Source organism: Diabrotica undecimpunctata, chromosome 9 (genome assembly GCF_040954645.1).
Source record: "Diabrotica undecimpunctata isolate CICGRU chromosome 9, icDiaUnde3, whole genome shotgun sequence".
In the NCBI taxonomy this organism is placed as follows: Eukaryota; Metazoa; Arthropoda; class Insecta; order Coleoptera; family Chrysomelidae; genus Diabrotica; species Diabrotica undecimpunctata.
Genome location: NC_092811.1, coordinates 101762354 through 101778055, shown reverse-complemented (window position 1 = coordinate 101778055; position 15702 = coordinate 101762354). Strand labels below are relative to the sequence as shown.

At 32.8% G+C, this 15702-nt stretch overlaps 1 protein-coding gene across 3 annotated transcripts in view; it reads right to left on the bottom strand.

Moving 5' to 3' along the window:
* The window catches only part of LOC140450334 (uncharacterized), a 265222-nt gene that overhangs the window by 77500 nt on the left and 172020 nt on the right, over positions 1 to 15702 (bottom strand). Inside the window, exon 1 of one of the 3 annotated variants that reach the window (XM_072543918.1) lies at positions 14221 to 14261. The exons of the other annotated variants lie outside the window; for them this stretch is intronic. The gene's annotated coding sequence lies outside the window, so the exon portion shown is untranslated. Of the gene's footprint in view, positions 1 to 14220; positions 14262 to 15702 lie in introns of those variants that run through there. 3 annotated transcript variants of the gene reach the window in all.

Below are 15702 nucleotides of genomic sequence, written 5' to 3'. Positions count from 1 at the left end.
CAAAAGGTTCTATATATTCTCACGGTTTCCAACTACAAGAGTCCCGTTACTTACCTAGAACCGTTCTATATTCGGGTATCTTCCTAGAGATGGAAACAGTCTGGCGTTCTTTTAGGCAAGTTGTCATTTTTGAGCGGGGGATATCCCACTTTTTTTTTAAGCTTGTTAAATTTGGGGAAGACGAAAAGTACTCTGGGCAGTCTTCGAGTAAAGACGCTAGCTTATCTTACCGTTCTTAAGTGTGTATACACTTAAATCTTTGAAATACCTTAATCTAATACGATATTAGATTAAATATTGTTATAAAGTACCTACAGTTTGATTAACTTCAGTACTTGATACTAGTAAAGTATAGTAGAATCAGAGAAATGCAGAGAAAATCAGAGAGTGCAGCAGTCATCGAGATTTATTGTAAGTTATCTTAATCATATTACCTTCAATTATCTGGGCGAATAATATTGTAATCATATTACCTAATCCTGGACGAATCTGCGTCAACCCTTTCTTCACCTGTAGTTAAGGTTAACTACCGATTTATTAATTCAATTAAAAGAACATTTAATTTTTCATACGAACTTTCAATCAGTTATTAAGAACTACTCACAAATAATAATTACGAACATTCAATATTCAGTAAGAACAGTTAATTAAACTAAAAACAGTGCGAGACAGACAGTTAACGTACAACCAAGTGCGGGTTGGTTTCATTTTTATACTACAGAATTCTTGTAATCTTTTTGTATTCTTTTGAATTTAAATTTAATTAATTTTGTTTTTTTTTTGCTATAATTGTTATCCATTTTTAAATTTACTGTACCCGTTATCTCGAGATAAGCCCATAAAGAGCGAAGATAGATTTCTTAGTTGAATTTTTTTAAAATACTACCAGGCTCTCTTTGCTGATAATTTAATTTGTGCATGTGATGGTGCATTTTTTTAACTTGTGTTTACATTCAGCCGCCTATTTAATGGTGTTGTTGAATATATTGTTTTGTTTTATCCATGAATTTTATTTCTCGACTCCTAATAAGTTTCCTGATAAAATAATACCTCTGAATACTTGCTTATTACATTAAATTATTATTATACCTTCGACCCGGAGAAAGATCAGGCTGAATAAGTTTCGTAGGTAAGAAGATGAACGGAGTCCACCTAATACATTTATTATTCGCTTATCTAGTGTGTTGACAAAATTTATTTAATAATTAACTGTTGATATCTTTCCTTGAATTTGGTCTCAGAACCTAAATATCTTTCCTTATCTCTTTTCGTTTCTAAGGTTCCTTAATTTTCCTCTTGAACCCCAAAAAGTTAAGTGGCGCCCTTTTTCTATCTTATCTTATCTTTGGTAATTTTACCCATCTATCTTTTTGTTTATTTCTGTATCTTTTCTAATATATTTTATCCTGTCCTATCTTTACTTATTTCGTCCGTGGGACCCATTCCCGGTTCCAAAAGCTAGTTTCGAACCCACGACTCACTCTCCACCGACCATCTGGCTGTCGTCCGCAGTGTCTCCATTGGTGACCTTTCTACCACCATACAAAAAAGGTTTCTGAGGTTACAAGTTGTCCTTAGTCTCTTAACCTTTGTGACATTTGTAGATTGTGGTAAAAGTACATTTGGAGGGGTATTTAGTTTTCCATTGCGTATTTACATATTCGAGATTAATGACCTCTTTGACTAGAGGAATCAAAAGGTTCTCATGAATTAATATGTTGCACACTTAACAACGTGCGTTTTTGCAAAAACTGCATTGTAAAAACAGGAACATTAAACCAATGATCCGATTTGAGGCCCAATATAACAAAGTCATAAATAACAGATGGCTTAGAGAAAATGTTGTTGTTTGTTTTTGTTTATATGGCTGTGGACACTAAATCCATTTGTGTTACCATTATCTCAAAGATTTTCAACGGTAAGCAAAAAATCGAACAAATACCATTTTTTACACTAAATTGTCAATAATTAAAAAAAAACGCCAAATTTTATGCGGAAAACATATAGGGTTTCTTTATATAGGCCTATAGTAACTAAAAAAATTGTCAGATATCTGGATTAGTCGTAGTCCGGAGAGAAATCTTATTTCCCCGGTCTAGTATTGGAAAAATATAAAAACTGTCATGGTCGAAAAATTTGGGTGGTTCCAATGCAGTGATATTTGTAGTAGCAGTAAAATAAAAATAGCCAAAATGATACCTTAACTAAGTTAGGCACTTAAAGAAGAAGAAAACTAACGCCTGTGTTACCTACTGGTAATAGAGTTGTGTCATCTGCTGTTTTATCTAATTTATACATGAAAATATAATATGGTGACCTTCACTCCTTCTTTTTTCAAATTTCAAAATATTTGTCAGAGTTGAACCGCAAACTTCAAGTGCAATCGCTCCGTTTCGTAGTGAAATTTGATGTTTAACTAAACATTTACTTATAAGTTATATCTGTAGTCACATTTAGTGATTGCTAACATTAGAAAACTTAAGTCTATAAAAAACACTCAAAACAGTATTTATTCATGATTATTTATTTCTGTCTTTTGTAACACTGTGGTGCGTTTTGGCGTTTATGTAAGATCGTTTATTTTGTCTTAAATAATTAACTTTCACCATATTCAGTACTTTTCTGAGAACCAGCTATTTATGTTTAATAAAAGCAAAATTATTATTACGACAACGATATCAACCATTGTTAACACTCCAATGACAATATTTCTCTTCTTATATTACAGTTTTGAAACAAAACAAAACTAATGAGGTAGCAGGACCGTCTTAAGAAGGGATCGTTATAAAATATGATCTGGTCATGGTGTGAAATTTACATGTTTACACTGTGTGATTTGTCATATGATTTTGTCATAAGCATTGTCATGCGGCTCGTCACGTCACAGCTTGTCACAGGAGAATAGGACGGTACCTATTCCGCAAGATAAAATCATATAATTTTCGGTAATAATACCGGTAACCATTTCTTTGTCAATTCAACGACATTCCCTTACCGAGAGACAACATTCTTTATTTATTTATTTATTTTTTGTTTGTTGCATTGATATTGAGCCTATTGTCTAATCTGTGCTATTGTGTCGTATTTTTCTTTTATTATTTATTTAGCTTATTTTATTCTTAGTTTAGTGTTTTATAGTCGTCTTAAGTCATAATTTTAGTTTAGTTTCTTAATTAATAATTTTTAATTTGGTATAATATAAACACTAAATTTGATTTACCCCGTCCACTATTTCTTCTTAAGATCCATCTGTGAGGCCAAAGGCGTCTGATCTTTTTCTTCTCACTATTAGCTGTACGCAGTTGTTGCCGGCGTATTATTAAAAGTCGGGAAGGCAATGCAAGCAAAGATTTATTTTTCATTATAGTAGTTTAAAATTCTAATAGTTGTTACCTATACTGTGTCTAATATCTCTATGACCATAAACAAAAAGAAAAATCAACAAAACCTCATTGTCACTCATATCATAAGTAATAACTTATCATTCAGTGTAAACACGATTTTTCAAAACATCATAGAAACGAGGAATCGTAACAAATCTCATATGATATTGTCATATATGATAAATCATGTAGTGTAAAGTCGACTTAAGAATAAAATAAACTAAACAAATAATAAAAAATACGACACAATAGCACAGATTAGACAATAGGCTCAATATCAATGCAACGAACAAAAAATAAATAAATAAATAAAGGATGTTGTCTCTCGGTAAGTGAATGTCGCTGAATTGACATAAGAATAAGGCGCGATATTTAAGTATGTTGCTGTTACCGGTATTATTACCGAAAATTATGATTTTATCATGGAATAGGTACCGTCCTATTCTCCTGTGATCATGACGAGCCGGATGACAGGGCTTATGGCAAAATCATATGACAAATCACACAGTGTAAACATGTATATTTGACTTCATGACCAAATCATATTACAAATCACATGATAAATCATGTAGTGTAAAGTCGACTTAACAATTTCAGATATGTCCTTTATTTCTTGTGTTTTGTTTGTCCTATATAAGTCAGTAAGGTTATCGCCAACCATCATTAGTCATTGAAAAACTGTATCTGCCCCAAATATTAATCAAGTTGACTGAAATTGAATGTGAGTAGTCTTATAGTAAATCTATTTTTATCTATAGTGCCCTATGATATCTCGTATGTCGCTATACGTTCAGTAATAATGAAGATACTGTGTGGTGCCCTTTTAATAGTCGCCTTGTTTGTTTTTTCTATCTGAATATATTCGTTATATCATCACCTTTCATTTGCTATGTCGCATGTTAGGAATCGATCAGTTGTTTATTTTTATTTCAGCCAGACGCCTTCTTTAAGTCAATAAATCAAAATTTGTCTTATGGTAAATCTATTTTTATCCATAGTGCCCTATGATATCTCGTATGTCGCTATACGTTCCTTATTAATGAAGATACCGTGAAGTACCCCTTTGGTAGTCGCCTTGTTTGTTTTTTCTTTTTCAATATATTCGTTATTTTCTCTCCTTTCATTTGCTATGTCGCATGTTAGGATTCGTTAAGTTGTTTATTTTGTACCGTCCTTAAGTCAATAAATTAAAATTTGTCTTTTAGTAGAACTATTTTTATCCAAAGTGCCCTATGACATCTCGTATGTAACTATACGTTCAATAATAATGAAGACACTGTGTAGTGCCATTTGGTAGTCGCCTTGTTTTTTTTTCTATCGTAATATATTCGTCATATCCTTCCCTTTCATTTAACGTATCACATGCTCCAATCGGACCAATAACAAAGGATATATGATGTAATTCTCTCTTAGCAATGCTGTAATGTGTATTTTTTCTGTGCCAATATATTCGCTACCCCCTTTCCTTTCCAATGATGTATCATACGGCACAATCCGATTAACCATTCTACCCCTACAACAAAACGATCAAAAAAAAATGAGCAGAATGAACCTTAGCATTTTTTTATGGGATTTTACATGGGAAATGAAGCAGAAATGGTATAGCAGCGTATTTACAGGTATAGCTTTTACTTAATTTTATTTAATTGTTATTTAATTTTACATAATTCTGTTTAACTTGTATTTTATTTTGGTAAAGCGTTGACGTTTGCTAAACGTCATTTTATTTTTATAGTAAGTGTATGTTTATCTTACCCAATGACTGAAATGTTGATAGTTCAAATTTCTTTCCTAGGTGGCGTCGTTACTTTACTGGACAAACGGTGTGACTTATCATCATAGCTTTTTATATAGATAGATATCTTTGGTGTTTATATGTATTTATATTTCTTAAATTGCTAAATTGTCGCAAAAATCAATTAAAATAAAAGAGCAGATATACACTGAGCAACGAAAATATAGCAGTCAATGAAAATATGGTTCAAATAGCAAGTCGATATAAATGGCGAATCAATATCTTCTCGACCTTAACTAAATTACTTGACTGATATAATTATAATATTTACATAGCACCTTATGTTTGTACCAGCTCAGTTAGACAATCCCAACTTACACCAGTACCGCCACTTTCTAGATATAATCCCATATATTTTAATATGTTATTTGTAAGGTTAAGAGATGCAACAATTCCTTAACTTTTTAGATTTTATTAATAGTCAGGTAGTTATTCATTTCTTGTGAGTAGTGATCTACTAAATTTCACTTATTCAGTTTAGCTTATTTTTCTACAAATACCAAACATTTCTTATTTAATTCTTGTTCTATTAGGAACGCTTTCCAACATAATAAGTTTACACTTAGGTATTTGTTTTTGTCCCCGTATGAGCGCCCGAACCTGCAAAGCAGGTATTTCACAAATTATTTCTTATGAGAAACTTTTTTTGAGTGCAAAATTTGTTCCATCGCTACCTAACTAATTTCTGTCACGGTTCTTAAATAAATCTTGTGAAATATCACCTCGCAGGTGAGCATTTTTCGGCGGCGACTTTTCGATTTTTTTGTCAAAATCTCTTAATTGAATGACCTGCTATTTGTAGAACAGGAAATAGACCGCAGCAGCGCCTCGAAGAGATAGGAATTCTTTGATCGTAAAACGTATCATCCGCGTTAAAATTTGTTTTTATTATGTAATAGTGACAATTTTTATTTGAAGTAATTAGTGAACTCGGCTCTTTTGATGCCAGCTTCACTGTCAATATCTTTAAACTTCTTGTCAACGTTTAGCAGGTCATTATTAAGTTTTTCATGTTTGGCTTTGAAATGCGTATTAATAACAAACATCTGTGTTAGCGTTAGTAGAAGTAGAAAAGTAGAAAAGCATAGAATAATTGTTATGGGATATTTAAAAAAAAGAACTTTATATATATATATATATATATATATATATATATATATATATATATATATATATATATATATATATACATTAGGCCAAACAGGCACTAGAGGCCCAATGCTTTAATGGGTTTCTTCTATTTCTTTCTATCTTGTGCTAGGTTTCTCCAGGTTTGTATTCCTATAATCCCAAGTCTTCTTTTACCGATTCCATTCATTTTCTTCTTGGTCGTCCTCTTTTCCTTTTTGGCTTCAGTATTTGTTAATGCTTTGGGGACTCTTCCTTCCTGCAATCTAGCTACGTGTCTGAGCTATCTCAGTCTTTGAACTTTCGCAATTTTTGAAATTTTTTGTTGTCCATATATTTGCATTATTTCATTATTTGTTCTTCTTATCCAGTTATGCCCATCTTTATACCTCGATATATTCTTTTGAGTATATTTCGCTCCCATATATCAAGCTGGAGTTCTTTATTTTTGCTAAAGATCCAGGTCTCGCTAGCATAAAGCACCGTTAGTCGGATACCCGTTGTATATATTCTTCTTTTTGTTCCTCTGAATATTTTCAGAGTTACAGCACTTTTTCTACCTTTAGCCATTCTTTTTTTCGATTTCTTGAGTCCCAAATAATCGAATCGAAACGTTACTCCCAAATAATCGAACTATCCAACTATCTCAAAGTTATATTTCTTGTCTGTGACAGATACTTTCTAAAATTGTCCTAAATGCTCATTATTATCTCTTATCTCCATATACTTTGTTTTCTTCATTTACTTCCAGCCCATACTCCCTGGCTGTTCTCTTAAGTCTTCTAAAATTGCTCTTAATTCTGTTATCTTCTTGTTATTAGGACAAGGTCGTCCGCGTATGCCACGCATTAATGTCTGTGGTGGTAGATTGAGCCTTTAGTATGTATATGGCTATGTATATGGTATGTATATTAAAGCTTTCAGAGACATGACGTTTTAACTTTAACTTTACCTTGGTTTCATTCAGAAGGGATTTAGTTAATCGTAGTATTTTATCCGAAAAGTCAAAATATTTTAATGTGTCGATCAATTTATGTCTGTTTATCGTGTCATATGCTTGTCGAAAATCACTGAACAATATGTTTAGTGACAAATTGAATTCATATGATTTAGCCAGGATCCAAATTATAAAAATTTGCTCTATTACTGATCTATTTGCTCTAAAACCCGCTTGATATTCATTCAGGTTTTCTTCAATATTGGCATTAATTCTATTTCTGATCGAGATAGCTAGAACTTTATGCGTTGTGTCTTATAATGCTATACCCCCGTAGTTTTTCATTCCGTAGCATTTCCTTTTTTGCATATTGGGCATAGCAGGGTTCCTCTTTAGTGTTTTGGTATTTACTCTTTGGCCCATACTTCACGTATCAACTCTGTGATTTCTTCCTGTAAGCTTTTGCAACCTTCCTTTAGGATCTTTGCTATGATGCCACTTTCACCGGGTGCTTTATTATTTTTTAAACTCTTTATTATGTATATTATTTCTCCTTTTGTTGGTATTTCATCATTGTTATTTCGGTTTATTGTTTCTTCTAGTGGCTCCTGTATTTGAAGATATTGATCTTCATCGGTGTTTAGTACAGTTTTAAAATATCTTGCCCATCTGCCCAGTTTTTTGTCTATTCCTTTTACTAAATGTCCGTCCTCATATTTATAATATTTTGGTGAGGTTTTATATTGACGGTTCTCTTTTTATTTCTTAGTAGAAGCTCCTGACTTTATTATTTACAAAATCTTCCTGAATATTATTTAATTTTTCTTTTAGGTACCACCTTTTCTTTGTTCTGCCGATTTTCCTTGCCTCCCTTGACTAGTTCTCTATTGTTCAAATTATTCTTCCTATGCTATTGATTCTGGCTCTAATCCTCTCCTTAATCGCTCTCTTACAATTATTATCATACCAATCTTTTTGTCTTCTTTGAGAGTACCAACACTATGGTATATACGCTCAACTTTGTAGACGATCAAGTAATAATGGCTCAGGATTATGACGATTTAAACTATATGGCACGAAAATTAATTGAAGAGTATAATATATGGGGTCTAAAAGTAAATAAAAAGAAAACCGATACATGTGCATTGGAGTAGAACAAAAAGATCTCATATTAGACGATAACACCACGATAAAGCACTGCTGTGACTACAAATATCTAGGTATCACTATTTCACAAGATGGAACATTAGACAAAGCCATAAGAGAGAGCAATACGTCAGGGAGAAAAGCCATCACAATGTTAATCATCATTATATGGGACCAATCCATCAACAAAGAAAATAAAAAGAGGATATATGACACTATAGTAAAAAGTATCACTTTGTACAGCTGTGAGGTATGGCCACTGAAAAAAAGAACACTGGCAACGCTGAAAGCGATGGAAATGGATTTTTGGAGAAGAGCGGCAGGAAGATCTAGCAGAGAAAGGATTACCAACGAACACATTAGAGAAATAATGGGAATCAAATGAACAATCACAGATGATCTAACAACAAAACAACTTATCTGGTTCGGACACATACAAAGAATGGATAAACAACGAATACCAAAAGAAATATTAAAATGGCAACCAGAAGGAAAGAGAAAAAGAGGTAGACCGAAAAAAAGTTGGAGCGAAGGAATAAATAAAGAACTGAGAGAGAGAGGGCCATAGAAGAAGACCTATGGAACAACCGAACTAAGTAGCGATTGGAAGTCGGAAAACGGCGGAAAATGTTATGAACCGACAAGTAGTAGTAGTAGTAGTAGTGAGAGGGGTTTTGGTAGTGCTAACTCGGCTGCTCGTTGAATCGTTTTTCTGAGTCGTTCCCACCTACTGTCTATGTATTGTGCTACTTCATGTCCTTATAGTTTCCCCTCTACTTGTTCTTGGAATTTTTTCCTAATTTCTTCGTTCTGAAATGGTATACCACGATATCGTTTCACCCGCTGGCTATTCGTTCTAGTATATATGGGCATCATTTGTTCCATTTTTACTTTTACCAGAAAGAGGTCTGAATTTGTATCCGCTCCTCTATAATTTCTACTGTCTTTAAGAGCCTTCATATGATTCGCTTCAATTAATATACGGTCTATCTGATTAATTGTTTGACCATCTGGTGATATTGAAGTACCCTTATGAATCTTCTTATGGTCAAAATATGTGCCCACAATACGCATATTATTTTCAAAAGCAAATTCAATCAATCTTCTGCCATTTAGATTACTGTCTCTGCGTTTGTTCTATCTGCCGGTTATTTGTCTGTAAGCATCCAGGAAAACAGAAACTTAGAGGATGACAGAGACAGAAATAAATTGAAAACGGCTTAAAGCACTACCAAAGCCTTGAAAGTTGTGTCCGCATACAGCTTGATGGTTCTGATTTTTCTTCACCAAGTTGCATAAGGCGTGCAACGAGGTCATCTAGATAGAACAGCCTAATGGTGATTTTGCCTAATGAGGCTGCAATAATCCTATTCGTTAGAGCCATCTTTGTCGATCGGTAGATGAAGAAGGGTTCAGTTCGGTTCAGTTTTTAACTTGAAGGAAGCGATATTCAACGCTGCTTCCACATCTAGGAATGGCGTACCGCTATAGCTTTGTCTTCCAAAGATTTAGATTTCTTAGGCAAAAATAAGTAACCTTTATTCGAGACATTTTTTCTAATTGTAGATAGATGGCGCTATAATCGGAAAACGGCACTATAATCGCTAGGAAAATTATGGACACGGTCTAATATCTCGAGACATACACTTTTAAATAAAAACCAAAAAACACGTGTTTATTATTTGTCAAAAATCTATCGAATGTCACCAAAAGCGACGCTCAACTTTAAAATTTTAAATAGAAACTCCATATATTATTGCAGATTCGGACTCTTTAAAAAATTCTGAAAAACTTTATTCACTACCATAAAAATTAGTTTGCAGACTTCGGATCCGTACTTGTTTTTCTGCAATTATAGCGCCATCTATCGCGAATCGAAAAAAATTCAAATAACACTGGTTTACTTTTTCGTGCAAAATTGGAATCGCCAATAAAAATGGGATTTTCTATTTAAGATTTTAACGTCGCCCCGCCCCAAAAGGAGAGGGTGGGGCTTGTGTTTGGTATAATTCGATAGATTTTTGAAAAATATTTAATACGTGTTTTTCGGTTTTTCATTTAGCAGGTGTATATCTCGAGATATTAGATAATTTTCCTAGGGTATCAGAATAAATCGTTTTTTCCTGTTATAGCGCCATCCATCAACAATTTGAAAAAATGTCTCGAATAAAAGTTACTTATTTTTACATAAGGAATCCGCAATAAAAAAATGTGAGTTCCTACTAGCGATTTCAAAGTTGTCCCAGTTCCTTCCCCCAGGGGGTGGAGGTTAGAGGTCATTTTTGGTGTTATTAGATATACAAAACACATGTTTTTCAGTTTTTAAACCAATGTCCATTTTGCGAAATATTCGACCGGCCCGCTTCTTTTGGCGCACCCTATATATTGGCAAGTAAACTTAAAATGACACACAGATATAATTGCGTGTCCAATTCCATAGTCATTTTAATTTTAAATAAACTATAGTGCTGCATATTTTGGTAAATATTGTATCTGACATATTAGGCTGGGTTTAATTTAATTAGAGAGAGACTTGTTCATCCCTTGAAATGACGTTCGGGTGTAACAATTCATTGGAGCAAGGTGTATTAATTCGGATATAAAATCAGAATCACTCTACCGTGCTCCAATGCTCCAGACCATCCCTTTCGTCACTCTATAGCACTCTGATGCGCGATAGGAGCGCATTATCAGCCAAATGGTCTTCATGTAGGAGTCCTGGCTACAAAAACGCCAACATGGTTCCCGAATTGAATCAAATGCAGGCTAGCGTTAGACGCTTTATTTCTGCTATTCTGTTGTGACTTATCCGCGAATATGTGAAATTACTTGCTGGGGCCTCAAGTACGCCCAGTTTGAAGACTTGTTGCTCGAGGGTTTGGGCCCTACGTGCCCGGGTTTTTTGGTTTTTGTTAATTTTTTTTGGTGGCTTTTCTGCGAATTTAATCCTGGCTTTTTCCACGATCTTGTCGGTCACTCTAACTTGTTGGAATTCTCTGAACAGAAAACGTTCAACGACGTATCAGAGCACGTTTACTGCATCTCTTAGGCTGCAGTTGTGGGCCGCTTGTATTCTCTTCTTATTTGTTTTGCAGACGTGTCCCCATGCGAGAGACGCATGTGTTAATATAGGTAGTATGATGCTCTTTATACGTCTTATTTTAATTTTTATTCTTAATTTACTTTGACGAGTCGTCTTATTGATCCCAGATCAAGATTAATTGGCTTTATGTGTTTTATAAGTTAAATTGCCTTTTTGATGTCTGTGAGAATTGATCTCAAACACTTTTTTAGAACTCCCCTTTTACCACTTATGTCGATTTCATGACAGTAAGCTTTTTTGATTCTCTCAAAGTTAAGAATGGACTGCCACTGATAATGCATTATAAATGTAAATGAAAAAAGATGAGACAGTTATAATTAGAAGTCTTAAATGAAAACATATGTGTTTTGTCAGCTGTCTAAATTATTCTGATTTATAATCTTATACTGATTTTATTTTAACGGAAGAAATAAATCATTTCGCAAAATATATCTATTTTTCAAGATTTCTTTACGTTGTCGATATTAATAAAAATTATCACTTTAAGACAAAAAAAGAGAGAAATTAGATTTTTTTAAATAATGGTAATTGTTAAAGTTATAACGTGTAAATTTATAGAAAATATTCCAAATATTCCTTAAATATAATGTAAGCATTTATAAAAAAAAAACAATTTTATTCAAAAATCTATGTAAACAGGAAAAACTCAAATCAGAATACTTAAAACTAAATATTTCTTACGTTTTAATAATATCTAATTTAATGAAAAAGACAGTAAAGATTTGATTTCACGTACAAAGCGTCTATGTATCTGTTTATACGTATTTCGCCTTAATAAGGCTCATCAGAACAGCTATTCATAGGCGTTCTCAACGTGAAAAATAAATCTTTCCTGTCTTTAAGAAGCAACACTAAATGGCTTCGAAACGAAAAAATGGCTTTGAAATATATAATTTCATGAGATCATTTTTAAGGGACTAGTAAAATCACGTAGACAATAATACAATATTGGCATCCTAAGATATCAGTATAGCAGAAATACTTTAATACTAATAATCGATTACACCAATACATATTTATTTTATTTCCAACTGTATTGTGAATATCTCGGAAAGTATCATATCTAAAACAAAAATAGATAAAAGCGATTTTTATTCGTAATTAAATTTGCAATCAAATTTGATTGTGCAACTAATAAAAACAATTTCCAGCGCGCAAAAAGCTGTAAAAATAACGTTTTGGAAATTACAAAAGTTTCTACACAATATACTATCCCGAAAATTTTAAAATTTTTATATAATATAAATCGGTTATTTTTAGGTATAGAAGAGCAAAAGCCAGTAAGCTGTCAAACCTACATTGAAAATCTAAAATCGGTTAATTAGGTGAGGCTGTAGAAATTTTTAAAAGAGTCAGAAACGTTATTTTTTATTTACTCTTTGTTTTAAAAACTCTAAAACGATAGCCTCATCCGCTCCTTCTTCTTCCTATGCCGTCCCCATTAACGGAGGTTGGCGACCACATTTCTAAAAGTTTTTCTATCTTTTGCAACGTGGAATAATTCGTCTACAGTCATGTTTGTCCAGTCTCGAATATTTCGCAGCCATGACTTCCTCTTTCTACCTATTCCCTTTTTGCCATCGACTCTACCCTGCATGATGACTTGCAGAAGACTATATTTATCATTCCTCAGTATGTGTCCAAGGTATGCAGTGTTGCGTACTTTTATTGTTCTCAACAATTTTTTGTCTCGATCCATCCTTCTCAACACTTCCTCATTGGTGACCCTGGCAGTCCATGGAATTCTCAACATTCTCCGGTATGTATATCCAAAGTTTAAAGGCTTCCAGCTTCTTAACTATTTGCGCTTTTAACGTCCATGTTTCTACCCCGTACAATAGTTGGGACCAGACGTAACATTCAACAAACCTCAGTCTCAGAGCAGTATTCAGATTTTTGTAACAGAACAATTGCTTGAATTTTAAGAACGTCGCCCTTGCCATTTCTATTCGTACCCTGATCTCTTGGTCTGGATCTAATTCTGTGTTGATGTAAGCTCCCAGATATTTATATTTTGTCACTATCTCTATTTGCTGTCCACCAAGGGTTAGTTGTTCATTATTTATTGGACTCCTTGATACTAGCATAAATTTGGTCTTATCTGTGTTGATGTCAAGTCCATTTGAATGCATTCACTATTTATTGCATCTAGTAAAGTTTGTAGTTCTTCTATACTCTCAGACTTAATTACCGTGTCACCTGCAAATCTCATGGTGTTTACGATTTCTCCACCAATTCTTATTCCCTCTTTTCTTTCCCATAAGGCTTTTCTGAATATGACCTGTGAGTACACGTGAGAAGCGTCGGAGACAAGACGCATCCTTGCCTGACCACCGCTTCTATACACCAAGAATTATCCGAGACGCCATAGAGATTGAAAAACGGCCAAATTGTCTCAGTTGAAGAGATGATGACTTGGTTGCCTTCTACATGGATATTTCTCCTAAAGGAAATATCGTCCGCTTCACCTACAAATTTAAAGCCCACAGTCAGAAATCTTCGCGACGAACCCCCACCCAAGCGCCACGCCAGTGAAGCACGTCATCGTCGAAGGTATAAATAAACCGTCAGATATCCTCAGCAGCATTAGTGCAGTGATTAGTGAAGGAGGCTCAGGAGACTCATGACACCACTCCGGAAATCGAAACGTCAAATTCATATATTTAAAATTAATTAATTAATTTGCATTTGAATAGTTATTATTTTATTGTTATGTTAATGTACTTACGTATTTTCAGAAATTTATTGATGTTAACTGTTCATTTTAAAAGCTTACCTGAAAACAAATGATTACTGTTAATAATGTTCTCTCAATTTTAATAATTATAGAAATAAACTTTGAGAAATAAAGGCAGATATCGAGCACAGTTTTATTAATTAAATCTTGCCCAAGTACTTTCGCTCACTAGAGCATCCTCAGGCACATTTCGTCAGTTTCGGGCTATCCAAAAATCCCAGAATGTCATAAATTAATGTTAATCCCAGAATGTTAATTTTATGTTTATGACATTCTGAGATTGTTGGATAACCCGAAACTGACGAAATGCCCCTGAGGATGCTATAGTGAGCGAAAGTACTTTGGCAAGATTTAATTAATAAAACTGTGCTCGATATCTGCCTTTATTTTCAAAGTTCAATTATAGAAATAATTGAAAGTATCGAAAAGTAGATATTAAATAAATTCCATTTTTGAAACAAGGTTTAATCACATAATAATTATACAAAGAAAATGGTTTGTCAGGTTGATATAATTTATATATATATATGTATATATATATATATATATATATATATATATATATATATATATATATATATATATATATATATATATAGCTAATATTCAAAAACCTCTACACCAATTGCATAAAATTTTGTGAAAGTGTATTTGTTGAATGATTTTTTTTTTAATTGTAAATTCAGAATGTTTTATACGACTTCACCTCTACAGTTTTAGTTCATTTGACCCATGTAGTTATTAAATATCATAAAACGTTTAACAAACGTCATTTTATGTCGACTGGATTTGGCTAATTTTGGTTTTGAAATATTTATTTAAGGTCCTAAGTCCTAGGAAGGTCTAATAGGTGAGAAGAAGGTGAGAAAATAGTAGATGCAACGGATTTATTACCCATACGAATAGTTACATTATACTCTTATACAAAATGTTTTATAGGACTCAAACTTTACAGTGGTAGTTTATTTAAACATAAAGTGACGTTTAACAACTTCACGTGTATTTATTTTTTCGTTTTGCTTAAACTCGAGAAAATATGATGAAAGTGTAAGGAAAATAGTAACAGCATTGTTATTTTCCCATACAAACAGTTATATACACTGATCTATACCATATACCATCAGATATTAACTTTTATTAGTTTTATAGGAAGTGATTTAAAAAATGTGGTTTTTTACTCGGGATTTTTATCAAAAATGAGTAAAATATTTTATTTTTGACAGAATTATTTAGGTTTAAAATTAAAAATTATTTTAAAATGTTGAATATTTTTTATTTACATTAAAAAAACTATTTCTCTATATTTTCTCTCGAATACTAGTAAAGTTAAAAATTTAAGTTTGTGCATTAAATCAATACCTTTCATTTCAATAATTATAAATTTAATGAAACAATTCAAAATATGTAAACTTGCATATTAAAACCTACTGAGAATGTTAAAAAATTTAAAAATCTAATTGAGTATACTAAATC